This window comes from Pogona vitticeps, chromosome 3 (genome assembly GCF_051106095.1).
Source record: "Pogona vitticeps strain Pit_001003342236 chromosome 3, PviZW2.1, whole genome shotgun sequence".
Lineage (NCBI taxonomy): Eukaryota > Metazoa > Chordata > Lepidosauria > Squamata > Agamidae > Pogona > Pogona vitticeps.
In genome coordinates, this window is record NC_135785.1 from 161,622,468 (window position 1) to 161,636,736 (window position 14,269).

General features: G+C 40.3%; 1 protein-coding gene and 1 long non-coding RNA gene across 4 annotated transcripts in view; one reads left to right on the forward strand and one right to left on the reverse strand.

Moving 5' to 3' along the window:
* LOC140705448 (uncharacterized) overlaps window positions 1–14,235 on the forward strand; it is a 59,892-nt gene extending 45,657 nt beyond the window's left edge. For both annotated transcript variants that reach the window (XR_012084834.2, XR_013544062.1), the window contains exon 4: window positions 1–14,235. This exon is cut by the window's left edge and continues 16,967 nt beyond it. This is a non-coding gene — a long non-coding RNA (uncharacterized LOC140705448).
* The window catches only part of FGF14 (fibroblast growth factor 14), a 386,515-nt gene that overhangs the window by 255,118 nt on the left and 117,128 nt on the right, over window positions 1–14,269 (reverse strand). The gene's annotated exons all lie outside the window — the stretch shown is intronic.

A 14,269-nucleotide genomic window follows, 5' to 3' on the forward strand; every position in this document is an offset into this window, starting at 1 on the left:
CAGCAACTCTTATTAGGCTGGTCCTGTTCTGTGCCATTCTTTTACAAGTGTTTCACAAATAAGCTATACCCATGTATCTCACAACAGCTCTCAGACTCCTCCAAATATCAGCCTGTACTGCTATCAAAAAAGGAAAGGAGGAAAGAAAGAGAAGAGAGGAGCAGGAGAAATATTTGTCCAAGCTCTGGCAAATATGCATCTAGAGGCAATTCAGAGTTTATCCATTAAATTGGTTGGATGTTTTCTTGATCCTGATGAAGTCATGCATTTCTGCCAGGGTCATTACTTTACTGAACAGTATTAAAGTTGGATGTAGCTAATAGATACTTATACAGTACACTGAACTAGTCGAACTGCAATTACATTTATGTATCTCTTCTAAGGCAAAAAAGAAAGGGAAAGGGAAAAAAAGCACAAAGCCAGGTTTTGTTTTTTTCTGCAGCCTAATTTCAAAACGTACTCCAAGCCCTTGGCTGAAAACACTAAAATTTCAACGACAAAAAAACTACAGTGTACAAAAACACTACAACTAAAACTTCTAAGCAGCCATATTGTTTAGGACAGTGGCTCCCAAGCTTGGCTAACCCAGGTATTCTCGGACTGCAACTCCCAGAAACTCTGACTTTTGGGAACTGCGGTCCAAAAAGCCCTGGGTTATCCAAGGTTGAGAATCACTGGTTTAAGATACCCAGTAATGTTTCAAACATATACAATACCAGTCAAAACTAGAGACTGCAGGAACAGAAACAAGGCATGCCCTGTTGGAATACAGTGGACCCTCTAATTAAGGAATTAATCCGTATTGGAATGGTGGCTGCAAGTGGAAAAGTCTGTAAGTCCAGTCTCCATTGACCTACAATGCACTGAAAACCGATTAATCCCATAACCAGTGGTTTTTATTCTATTTTTATTCCATTTTGGTTTTTTTCTGGTCTGTAAGTCGATTCTCTGGCTGCAAGTCGAATCTAAATTTTGCGGCCAGAGAAGTCTGTAACTCGAAAAGTCTGTAAGTCGAGCCGTCTGTAAGTCGAGGGTCCCCTGTATTCAACAGTCCACATTGAAGAGCACAGAGAATTTCTTCCCTTTGTGCAGTCACCTGTTGCACAAAAAATAAACAACAATCTACATCATTATCATTTGCTGTTCTATAGAATATTTATACAGTACTTTCAAAATGCCACAAACTTCTCATGGGTATCGTATTATGTTATTTGCAATAAATGGTCTCTTACTAGCAACTTTTTCCCTTCAAATTAATTTTACAGTGAAAGTTATAGAGTTTTACTTAAGCTCTCCAATTTTACAATTTATTTTATTTGTTTTTGCTTCTAAGGTTGTTTAGTCAATAAAATTCTTTGTAGCCTACCAATAGGGTCGCTGATAGGTAGCAGCAACCCGTGAATAAGTATGATTAACTTTTAGTACACCAGTATATGATTTCATTTATTACTAAATAAATATCACTGAATTTAAAGGGACACATTCTGAAGCAATGTGTATGTTTAGGACTGACTTCTGTTTCTACTGAATAAAATATTGTTGGGTGTGGCTTCTGCACGGTTAACTAGATACAAGGCAGTGTCAAGTGCTTTGTGGCATTTGCTGTACTAGACGTTCTTTCTTATGCTGTGACAGAGTGCCCTCCAATTCATAATTTAAAATGTCCTATTATAGTTGCTGACTTGCTTTTGTTGACAGTGTAGTTGCTTATGACTAGGTCAACAAACAGCTTCATAACCAAAGCAAATGTATTATGGTAGGTGTCCAGTTTTATTATCACCTACTGTACCATCTTATCTTCGCCCAATCTTTTGTTCAAATGCCTTGCCTCATCCACTGCCGGGAACATTTACTGAGTCATAGCTTTTATGCCTGCTCCAGCTCTCCCCTCTCTGTTTCAGCCCTGGAATTATTATCAGTGGTGAATCACACTTCTCTGTCAACCCCCATATAGAGATTCCAAACAAAGGGAAACACACACCCACAGCCTGGCTCTTCACTTCATTCAACCACCCGTCCAAATGCCAAACCAGTACTTTGTTGATTGCTTCACCAGAAAAAGATGTTGCAGGGTATTGGCATCTCGTTGCTTTCCTGCCCAGTTTAACATCTTTCCTTATATACTTGGGCACAGTCTACTCCATCAAGGGCATTGTGCCCAGATGCAGAGGGTTCCCATATGCTCGATTGAGTTCTGTTACATCAGTCTCTTTCCTGGATGGTGCCCACAGTTTCTCATATAGAAGCTAGCCCAGCACTGATAATTTTCTAGGACCTGTCGCTGTCTCTACTATGGTTTCTTTACAAAAAATGTGGGGAAGAAACAGCAAAAACACAGAGAAGGTAACAGTGCAGAAAAAAAATCATCAACAACAACCAAAAAACTAAAAAACAGCTCTCAATGGATGAAGAAGGCTTTGATGGATCATGAATTTAGCCACAGTGAGTTCTCCAGCTGTTGTGAAGTTTTGTTTCTCCACTCAGCTCTATCACTGAACTGATAAACATCCCACAGCAATGAACTGAACACTGACTGAGACATCAACCTCCCCCAATACGAGTATAACTTTGGTGCTTCAAATAACCTGCCATCATCATTGTCATCGCCATCGTTGTTGTTGCTATTGTTAGTACTGCATAAATGTTAATATACTTATCATTCATTCAGCAGTGTGTTGATTTGAAAAAATTGATTCTTATTGAAGATATCAAATGGCTGTGGAAATTTAAGGAAGAGGGTTTTTTTGGTTGGCGGCTTTTTGGACACCTACCAAATAGTGATGTACATGGCTGACATCTGCCTGAAACTTAGAGAACTCTGTTTTTTGAGAGCACATTTGAGGAGTAATACAAATAGTAAAGTAAAATACAACAAGAAGCATTTCTACTGTGATCTAGAATTTCCATGACACTCTGTTACTGATCTAGAAACGCTACAGTAGTCTTCCACCAGTTAAAAATACATATTTGTCTGCAACCCTGTAAAGATCTGAATATGCAAATTCCTATCTGAAGAATAAATAGTAGTGCATGAGTAAGGGTGCAATTAGAGAGAGAAACAGCTAATGGTTTGTACAGCTTCTGGCACAGTCTGGTATGAGCTACTCCCAGTGATCACACAATACACAGAAGACTGTGAACCAGTTTGATCCTACTCCATGCCCAAACTGGACTTTTTTTGGTCCAGCAGCAGCACTACCTTGTTTTGGAGCTAGGTTAGACATGCTCTTATATGCACAGAAGGGACACGTTCCAGTGAAGCGAACCTTTCCAGCACAAGCAGATGCGGTCCTAATGTCTACTTCTGAGAACTGTTAATCCTTCAGAACCAGAAGTCTTTATTTTTCAGTAAGTCATTATTACAGGAGTCATCGTTTCTCAGTGTTGCCCAACCACAGTTTCTGCTAGTTAGGGGAGGGATTCCTCCATCACATCGTTCACTTGACCAGCTGAAAAACTACTGGACAAGCGGGAAATTCTTCTTCCTTTTGTCCCAAAAGTCTTTTGGTGATGATCAGCTCTGCCTTTCATTGCCTTTTTATCCTCCCTATTAATGTGAGTGTGGAATCTCTCAGTTCACTTGAACCTGTGAAATAAAGGCTGAGAGGACAGATGCGTTCACCATCCATAAAAAGATATTTGCAGGAACCTGCTTTCCCGCCATTCTTGATGAACTCCTTCCCTTTGAGTGAATAATATTCAAATGAGTGTAAACTCTCACCACCTGCTCCTTCAAAGCCCTCTCCCTTTTTTTTAGCACCCTAACAGGGCACATTTCTCATCCCTATTTAAGTTACACATTCACACCATTCACTTGCAAAGGGAGCCCTCTAAGGAGGTGCCTGAGCCTTACTTTTTGGTAGCATGTTGGAAACTGAAAGCACCATTAACACAAAGATTCAAGGGTATGCCCATTTATTTATTTGAAATATTTATTTGAAATATTAATTAATTGAAATATTCTTACCCTGCCTTTCTCCTTAAAAAGGACCAAAGACAGCTTATATCATTAAAAAAAGACAATAATAAAAGCTAAAAACAGTACATTATACAAATGTTTAAAAGAATTAAATAAACATTATATTTAAAACATTAGCTAAAAACCATATTAAAACACATTTAAAAACAACACAATAAAAGAAAAACAACCTACACTGCTGGCTGATAACCCGGTAATTTGTGCATCTGGCACCAGAGCCAGAGGTTGAGAACTGAATTCCCCACAGCGTTTCCCAGGAGAAGAGCTAGTCTATATAGACTTATGTAGATCTACACTGCCAATTTACAGTAATTTAAAACATGATATTGGCCTCCTTTTAATCCTCTTCTCTTGCCTTTTCATTCCTTTGTTTAGTTTGCTGACAGAGCTGGCAATTTTCTATAATTTTCTTTTCAGAACTACTGTGTCCAATCCTCAAGTTTAGCTACACTCCAAGTATGGGATGGATTACTCTGAAAGGTTATGAGGCAGGTAATTGCTAGGGTATGAGAGACTCAAGGACTCTACCTGCCACTCAGCTAGTGTTCAACTTGGTAGGGAACCTAAGCTGAGAAGAGAGGGAAATGGACAAGGCTTCCAAAAGTAGAAAGGAGTGTTTTAGGCACTTTTCACCTTGGAGAGAGCAGCTGCCTAGTAACCCTTCTGCATAAGAACTGCCTGAGGAAATTCCCTCCTTAGGAATCCTATCCACTTTTAGATCTGGTGAATGACAAACAATGCAAGAAAGGCAGAGGCTCCAGTGATAACCAGACTAAATCCAACTGCTAGTCCTAATGTGCAGATTAATGGAATCAGTTGTTGATTTAACCGAAATTCCCACTGATTCAATGGGAAAATTCCCATTACATAACATTGCACCCAGGCCAGGTGCTGGAAACATTTAATTTGTTATTAATTGAACCTCATATTTCCCCCCTTCACTGTTTTAGGTAAATGTTTTATTTACACTACTTTAAAAATTCCTATCCTCCCACTTCTGAGGCTCCCTCAGGCTCCCTTTTCCTCTCATTTAAAAATCCAAAAAATGCTGTCAGATCAGGAGTGGTGGTCGAGCAGCAACCTTTGACTTTAAAGGCTCTCCCTGCCCACCCCAAGTTTTCCAAAAGCTTGACCAGGGAAAAGGGAGCTTGGGAGAGCCTCAGAACCTAAAATTGGGGGACAGCAAATGTTGTATTAATGTAAATAAAACAGTTCCGTTGCGTAAACTGAGCTGCAGTGAGTGCAACAAGATTTTGTCCAATGAGTTTACATTACTTCAGCACGAACTATCAACTAGATTTAAGCTCTAGGTCAAGAATGAGTGTGGGCTTTCTTTCTTTCTTTCTTTCTTTCTTTCTTTCTTTCTTTCTTTCTTTCTTTCTTTCTTTCTGTATCAATATAAAAATTATAGATTTATAATAAAAAGAAACAACAACTAAAAGAGGAAGAAGGATATGAGTATATGTGGTGAACTACAATCAAACTACCTCCTGTCCATAAACAGAACAGAAATACATATGTGGGAAGCAGCAGGGCCATATACTTCAAGGTATGAAGAAGTGGTAGACATTTTTAGAGCATTACTGAAGGGAGGAAGCACCACTGACTTTAAATGAAAATTGGAAAAAGCATCCAGAAGTAAGAACACATCTATAGTCGTGATCATGAGTGGGCACCCCAGGAAAATTCAGAAGAAAGATCTACAGTAAATACAGGTGAGACAAAGCTGGCAGAGAAGAAAAGCTAGAATTGGCATTTGCTGACATACAGCATTCCTTTCATTGCTATCCATGGGGATAGATGAAATTTCTTTTCCTGCAACCTCCAATTGAGTCCAGTGCTTCTTTTTGGACAACAGAGTTGCTTCATCTCAGAGTTGGGGAACTATTTTTACTACAGTATAACTCAGAATCTCAACCCCAGCATGAACACCGGCCCTGTTGAGCTGCAGAATTCTGGAAGCAGCAAGCCAAAAAAGCAACACTCCCATTCTCTGCTCTGTCTTCTTTAGAAATGTGATGCACTACTACAAACAAGGCTGAAACTTTAAAAAGCAATACCTAACTACTATAGTTAAGTGCTGCCTGTCCCATTTTTATTTTACTTTCTTGCAAACACACTCTACCAGTTTCAAAGCCTTGGGCAAATTTGTGCTCTAAAGTACAACCTGCCCACCAAACAACCCCTTTCGTCTGAGATTACACTGGAATTACATGCTATAGAACAGTGACATTTACCTGCACTCTTTGCTATCTAATCTATCATGCCTATAACACATTTTCCACTCCAGCAGCCCTGAAACACCTTCCATCTCCCAAGCCAGGCCTTTTCCAGAGCTTTTATGAAGAAGTGTTTCGAGAACGTGACTGTTCTGAACCATCTTTCTCTCCCTACGCTCTCCATTCTATTTATAACTTTGAATTGGAATGCATAAGTACCTATTATTAGATTACAATAGCACAGTGATGAATCTATGAAGCTCCACATCAAGACAAGTGGTTGATCAGTATTAATGTCACAATTATTTTGTTATCATAGGTTGAAGCTTCTCAAGCATCATTAAATATCTCTCTGTTTGCTAATGGAAGAGACTTCTTGAAATTCTTTAAAAATGTGTTTCTCTTAATGGTTCAATGTAGGTGTTATTATACCTGTTATACTAGGTTTCTCCCTCCATGTTTGAAATGAAATGGGTCCTGGTTTGAGCATATAATTTGTGTAAACACATATCATAGTATGAAGCCCATAGTGCAAAATCATTACAGGGATCACCTCCGTAGGCCCTGGAAATCTTTGACTGCCTGGCTACTTTGGATAACAGCTTCCGCAGCCCCTTTGTTGCTGTTATGTGTCTTTGAATAGGAACTGACATACAGCAACCCTAGCAGGGCTTTCAAAGTAAGCAAGATATTTAAGGGGTGGTTTTACTGGGAACAGTATTGATGGCTACACCAACATCTCCCAGAGTCTCCAACCAGTTTTCCCAGTGTCAATGCTGACTGTGGGTTTGGGAATTGTAAACCAGAAAGTAACTTTTCCAAGCAGTTTTTTAAACAGCACGGTGCTGGGGGAGAATTGGTACTTGCTATAACTTGCCTCGCCTTTCAAATTCTTGTAAGGAAAGGTAGAGTAGACCATTAAAAACCTGTGAGGAGCCCAACAAGACCGAGAAATATTGCTGCCTGTGCTAAAAGATAAGACACCTATCAATAAATTCAGGCATATGTTGTCAATTAATAATATTTAAGCCTATGAATCAACTGGCTTTAAATAAATGTGCATATTTATTATGAAACTGCAATATAGTCTCTGAAATACTAAAGGACAGATAAAGTGTTTTAAACTGTAAATAAAAGGTACCACTTGGTTCCAAATGAGCTGAAAAGGCCATTTATGATCCTTTATTTCCCTACATCTCCTATTACAACAATAACCCAGACCTTAAATAGCTGAAAAAAGCAAACAAGCAAGCCCTTTATTTACAGCCTTGTCTATTATTATTTGAACTCACTGATTAAAATCAGCAGCGGGTGATCAATGGATGAAAGACTTTGTTGATTAATCTGCAGGCTTCCATTTATTAAACCTTTCAGCTCCAGTTTTAACACAAAGAAAATCACTGGACAAAAATATCCTTAAGATTTTCAGATGAAATCCATATAGGAGAATTACATTTCTATTTGGTCGCAAATGAAGGAGGAAGGTTTCTAATTATACTTCTGCCTTCAACAACGCTGGGGAGTTACAGGTGCCAGAGCCATGTGTAGTTCAAAATCCATGTATAACTCTTATGCCCCCCCCAAATGTAACTACCAAGCATAAACAACTCACACACACACACCTCCTCTGACCTGCATCAGCCTCCCTGCATGTCATATGGAGCCACCATGGCAGGGGATGGGGCCAGCTAGGCCGCAGTCATACCATGTTTCCCCGAAAATAAGACAGGGTCTTATATTAATTTTTGCTCAAAAAAAAGCATTGGGGCTTATTTTCAGGGGATGTTTTATTTTTTTCATGTACAACAATCTACATTTATTCAAATGCAGGCGTGTCCTCTTCTTGTGGTTGCTGCACAATGGTGGAGGGCGGGGTTTCACTTAACTGGGGCTTATTTTGGGGTAGGGCTTATATTACGAGCATCCTGAAAAATCATGCTAGGGCTTATTTTCAGGTTAGGTGTTATTTTCGGGAAAACAGGGTAAGTCCAAAGCACCTTGAATTCAGCTGCTCATTTTCACAGACTGCAAAGACCCCATGCATGCTAGGAGAAAAAAAGACAGTATTTTTCACATTATTGCAAGCTGTCAGCTTTCTGTGCAGATTGTTGCAGTGCCACTTCTCCTTAAATTATTAAAGGCTTTGAAAGAAATATTGACAAAGCTGGTGATTTTGTAGGGGAAAGCACTAAAGCAGTCCCGCTAAGCAAGCAATTTAGCACTCTAGATTTGCCCAGCCTGCCTTGCAATTTAAATATCACTATACACTTAATGAAGGGAACTACCTGGGGAAATAGAACATTGCCCTTCACAAATAGCATAAATATTAAGAAGTGATAGAAGTTAATAACACCAGGAAGGCTCACGTTAAATTTAGATCAACATATTGGGGGAGGTTTAATTTTATTTCTTTTGCATTTCTTTTATGTGTTCTATAAAGGTACAGTTTTCCCCTTGACAAATGTCCAGTCATGCCTGACTCTAGGGGGGCGGTGCTCATCCCCATCTCCAAGCCGTAGACCCAGTGTTTTGTCCATAAACAGTTTCTGTGGTCACATGGCCAGAGCGATTAGACACAGAACGCCATTACCTTCCCACCGAGGTGGTACTTATTTATCTACTAGCAATTTTTACATGCTTTTGAATTACCAGAGGGTAATTTAGGTGTTTGAGGACACTGATTAAGCCCTTACCAGATCCGGGTAAGGTCAGCTTTCTTTTTATGCAGGCTGAACTGCAGTGGGACTCTGGCGAAAAAATGCCAAGCAGTAAAGTATTCACTGTGGTATTGTTTTCTCTCAATGAAAGAGACTTTCTAAGAACAATCCTATGTTCACCAGAACATCTAGGTTGGCCATTTCCACGTTCTAGAACTTGACATGTTTCTTTCAACGAAAATGAGTGTAATGAGATGCTAAAGCCACGCACCTAAATTACTTGTCGTAGGATAACACACTGGGACCTAGAGCAACATCCTATTACAGTGGTGCCTCAACTTACAAACGTCCCGGCATACGGCCATTTCGAGTTACGACCAGCTCCGGCCGCAAAATTTTGCTGCAACTTGCGGCCAGAGCTTCGAGTTACAACCAAAAAAGGCAGGGGAAAAAGGGGGGGATTCTAATTGCTAACCTTTGGTAGGTGAAGAGGCTGCTTCTTTGTAGCTCTTTCACCCCTACGGTTGGAGTGAGTGCGATCGGAGGAGGCTGTGGACTGCTTGGTAAGGTAAGGTGCTGCTTTCTGCTTTTTAAAAACTGTTCTGTGTGGGTTTTGCAGTGTGGTTTTGGGCTGGGTGATGGGATTATGTTTCTATGCTGTGATGGGTCTTGGGGGGATGTTTGTGTTTTTCCCCCATTTCTGATGGGTCTTGGGGGCTTTGTTTGCTTTTTGGGGTTTTCCCCCTATTTCCAATGGGTCTGGGGGAGTTTGCTTTTGGGGGGATTCCCCATTTCTAATGGGTCATGGGGGTTTGTTTGCTTTTTGGGTTCCCCCCATTTCCGATGGGTCTTGGTGGGTTTGTTTGCTTTTTGGGGGGTTCCTCCATTTCCGCTGGGTCTTGAGGAGTTTGTTTACTTTTTTGCTTTGGTGTTTTTGCATTTCCGATGGGCCTTGCACCATTTGCTTGCTTTTGCTTTGTTTGTTTTTTGTTTTTGTTTGTTTGTTTGTTTGTTTGTTTGTTTGTTTGTTTTTGCATTTCCGATGGGTCTTGCATGGTTTGCTTGTTTTTGGCTTAGCTTTTTTGCATTTCTGAAGGGTCTCGGGTGGTTTGTTTGCTTTTCTTTCCCCCCACCCCTCGGCCAGAACGGATTAATCACGTTTCTGATGGGTCTTGCAGCAGTGTATTGTGGGGGGGTTTTGGTGATTTTTTTATTTCGGCTGGAACAAATTAATTGCATTTCAATGCATTCCTATGGGAAATGGTGCTTCAATTTATGACCATTTCGAGTTATGACCATCTTCCGGAACGGATTAAGTTCATAAGTCGAGGCACCACTGTGCTGCATAATTATGGATAAATTCAATACAGAATTAAATTCATTATTCTCAAAAGGAACTTTCCACGTTCTACCAATACTACCACTTCAAATAATCAATATATATTGTAAGCCTGTTCTTGAACCCACATTCCTTTTTTTAAAAAGTGGATGCCCAGCAAGAACAGACCTGGGGGTGCACTGAACCTAGCAATAGAGCAAAATGCTTTCATAAACTGGTAAAACTTTTTTTATCCTAGAGTATCATATCCCAGTATCTAGAAAGTAATGTAAAATACTTCTTATCAAGCCATGTTTTCCCCCCTTTCTCATACTGATGTGTCAATTTGAGTCCACTGTCATAGCCTCCTTGGTGAGAGCATATGGAAAGAATGGAAATATCCTGTTTAAATGGCCACTTTCTTCTAAAGTTGCTCTGTATGATAATGCATTCAAAGATTTGATGGATTGGCTCAAAAACAAACACCGGCTGCTTTATATGAACCGATCCTTCTGATCGACAATTTCAAGCTGCCTCTTACAGACAAGCTTTTCATCCTCCTGTCTGCTGCCATAAAAGCAAACAGGCTATCTAATGGTGACATACTCTCTCCTTTCCAATGATCCGGGCTGTTTTGAACTGGAGTAATTTTTAAAACCTGCAAAGTGAACATCAATACTATTCATCTATCCTTGCTGGAAAAAAAAAACTGCATGCAAGTTGCCATGGCTTACTAAAATTGCTCATGGTTTTTAATCAAGCACCATTTCCCTCTTCCAATAGCCACATGCTGGAAAAATTGCATATCCCAGTCTGGCCTTAAAGGCATCCCCATGTACAGAAAATTACAACAGTCTAATCCAGATGTAATCAGTGCTGTGACTGTGCACAGAGAGCCAATGCAGTGGATGGCTTGTCAGACTAGGACTCCAGAGACGTGGATTCAAATCCCTACCTGGCCACAGAAACCGGGAGGTGGCAATGACAAACCATTCTGAACATCTCACATAATTCAAAACACTGTCAGAAGACACTTGGCAACATCTAGCAACAACAACAAAGATCAGTGGTTTAGAAATCTGGCTGTGGAGCCAGAGTTTGGAAATTCAGTTCCCCACTGAGCCTCCTTGAGAGGGGCTGGACTCAATGACCCACACAGTCCCTGCCAGCTCTTCAGTTCTAATATTAAGATTATTAATGTATAACTGTGCAGTTTTTTTCCATATTTCCATGGAGGCACATGAGTGTTATTCACAGATAATTGTGATTAGGACTGCAGCTGCCTTATCATTGCATTCCCAATTTCATCTGATTCCAGAAGAAAAGCAGGGCCAGCCCATGTCAGTATCTGGAGAAAGGCCACCAGCTGAGATCAGGTAATATCTCCATCTAAAGCCAGGAATGAATTCAATGAGAGATTTCAAAACCCTACAAGATTTCTTGTTTCTAGCCAAGAGTGGAGACAAAAAGCTATTTTTGCCCTTTGTTCAGTCATTTAGTTGTGTCCGACTCTTTGTGACCCCGTGGACCAGAGCACGCCAGGCCCCCCTATCCTCCACCGCCTCCCGGAGTTGTGTCAAATTCATGTTGGTTGCTTCGATGACACTGTCCAACCATCTCATCCTCGGTCGTCCCCTTCTCCTCTTGCCTTCACACTTTCCCAACATCAAAGTCTATTCCAATGAATCTTCTCTTCTCATGAGATGGCCAAAGTACTGGAGCCTCAGCTTCAGGATCTGTCCTTCCAATGAGCACTCGGGGTTGATTTCCTTTAGAATGGATAGGCTTGTTCTCTTTGCAGTCCAGGGAACTCTCAAGAGTCTCCTCCAGCACCACAATTCAAAGGCATCAATTCTTTGGCGGTCAGCTTTCTTTATGGCCTAGCTCTCACTTCCATACAACACTACAGGAAAAACCATAGCTTTGACTATTCGGACTTTTGTTGGCAAGGTGATGTCTCTGCTGTTTTTAAGATTTTTGCCCTAGACTGTATGTAAAATGTCTCCAGCATCCTTACCACTTGAGAAGCAAAACAGACATATGTAGAAACAGCAAGCACAGAAAGAGTGGCTGATAATTAAGAAAAATGGAAGAAACCCATCTGGTACTTCCAATTCATAAAGAAAGCAGCAGTCATTCTAATATGGGATGAGTCTCACGACAGGGGCATAGAAACACCGACATGGCATATGCAACTTTGCACCCTGGTACCATGCGACCACTTTCCCAGCAGCAGCTGCCCAAGGAAGCTACCATACTCTGCCTAAATGCAAGGCTAGCCCTGGAGATGACCAGCTTCATTTCGGCCCTTCATTTCATTTATTACCCAAAATATTCAAATTTGCCTTTTCCTTTCTTTTTTTTAGCTGGACTGGAATAGATTGTCAGGGTTTTTTTCCAGTCTGACCTGCGCCTGTGCACATTCCAGACAGGGAACCACCATGAGTATATAGGCAAAAAGACAGTATAGAAATGACAGAGCAATCCTATTGCATCTGCTCTCCACCCCTGCACACAAGAGGCCTACCTTAGTCTCACTACCTGTTTTCTTTTTCTTATTTTCAAACTGTAGGTACTTAAAGTGGATTAAATCTGGACCTTAAACAAGAAAGCATATGCCCTAACAATGAGGGCACAGGATCCTCTCCGGGTATCTTTATGGTCACTCAGGGTTGAGGGAGGTTACTTATTTGGAAGTTATTTACAGTTCCTAGAATCCCCCAGCCACTATAATTCTGGGAACTGAGTCCAACAAATTCATCTCTTGATCTATGTTCTGACCAACAGGTGCATTTGGGTCTTAGACAGAAGTTGCTTTTTTGAGCACAGATCCACTTCCCCATGGAAATCCCTCTCCTCCATTTTTACTGTTCTATGCAGAATATGAATCAATGGGGATCTCAATTATCTTATGATCAGTTCCAAAACATTCTCATATCCAATAAAGAATTACACAAACGGTGTCAAAAGAACAGCAACATATCCTGCTGCCTGTCATTTAAATGCAAATTGTATGCAAATTTTGAATCATAATATTTTTATCTCTAAATTACGATATGGAAATGAGCATTAGTGCTCTGGCTCATGCTTCTGAACTGAACAGCTGTCCAGCCTTGTGAAAAGAAAAGGCCCAAGTACATCTTAATGATTTCATTTAGAAAGTTACACAGTCATTACAATGGCCATTTTCCAGATCCTGAAAAGGTTAAATCAGATGTCCTAAGCATAATGTTTGTGACAGTGGGAAACAAGACAGAAAGAGCAAAGTTGAAGTCTTGCTAAAAATATTGGCACCCAACTTTCCCATGTCTGTTTGCACGTGACAGCATTTTGCAGAAAAGCAAAATGGCTCCCTGCAGTGTAGCTTTTTTCCAAGGCGCTCATCAACTCTCTAATGGAAATTTATTCTTCTTTGGAGGTAGGGGGGAGCAGCTTAATGGCTCTCCTGATGCCTTCCTACAACATTAGTTTTGGGACAGAGTCAAGATTTCCTTTGCATACTAATGACATTTGTTTGTTGACATTAGTACTGTAGTGTTGTTGTTTTTTTAATCACATTGCTTTTTCTTGCGTGTATGTGTATTGCATAGGACAGTGTGGGTAAAGCAAGTTAGGGAAAAAAATAATCTGCAGAATGTGTGTCTGAAATGTGCTTTGTGAAAAGAGATAAGTCCACATGAGAACTGATTTGTCAATGTGAAGGAATTAAATGAAACCAGATCACAGCCACACAATTGGTTAGAGCATTCGGTGGGTGGCTTACACCCACCTGAGATTTTTTTTCTTTTCCTCCAGCTGAAAGAACTCCAGTATTGATACAGTTTAACTGAATAATTTTCAGAAGCAAACAACTTTTCTTGCTTGTTTTCAGAGCTGTATGGGAAGTTGATCATCAATGTAGTAGAAGACCAACACATTTTTTTAAAAAAGAAGAATCCCTACTTGGCATTTACACCAGTTTTTCCTTTATAAATCAGTCCCCTTCAGCCCTAAATTACAGTCTCACCTGAGGTCATTTAAGTCTCCCTGCTTTCTTTGGTGGCAGATTAAAAAAAAGAAAAACATTTGAAAGCAAAGGTGGCTAGAAGTGTAGCCT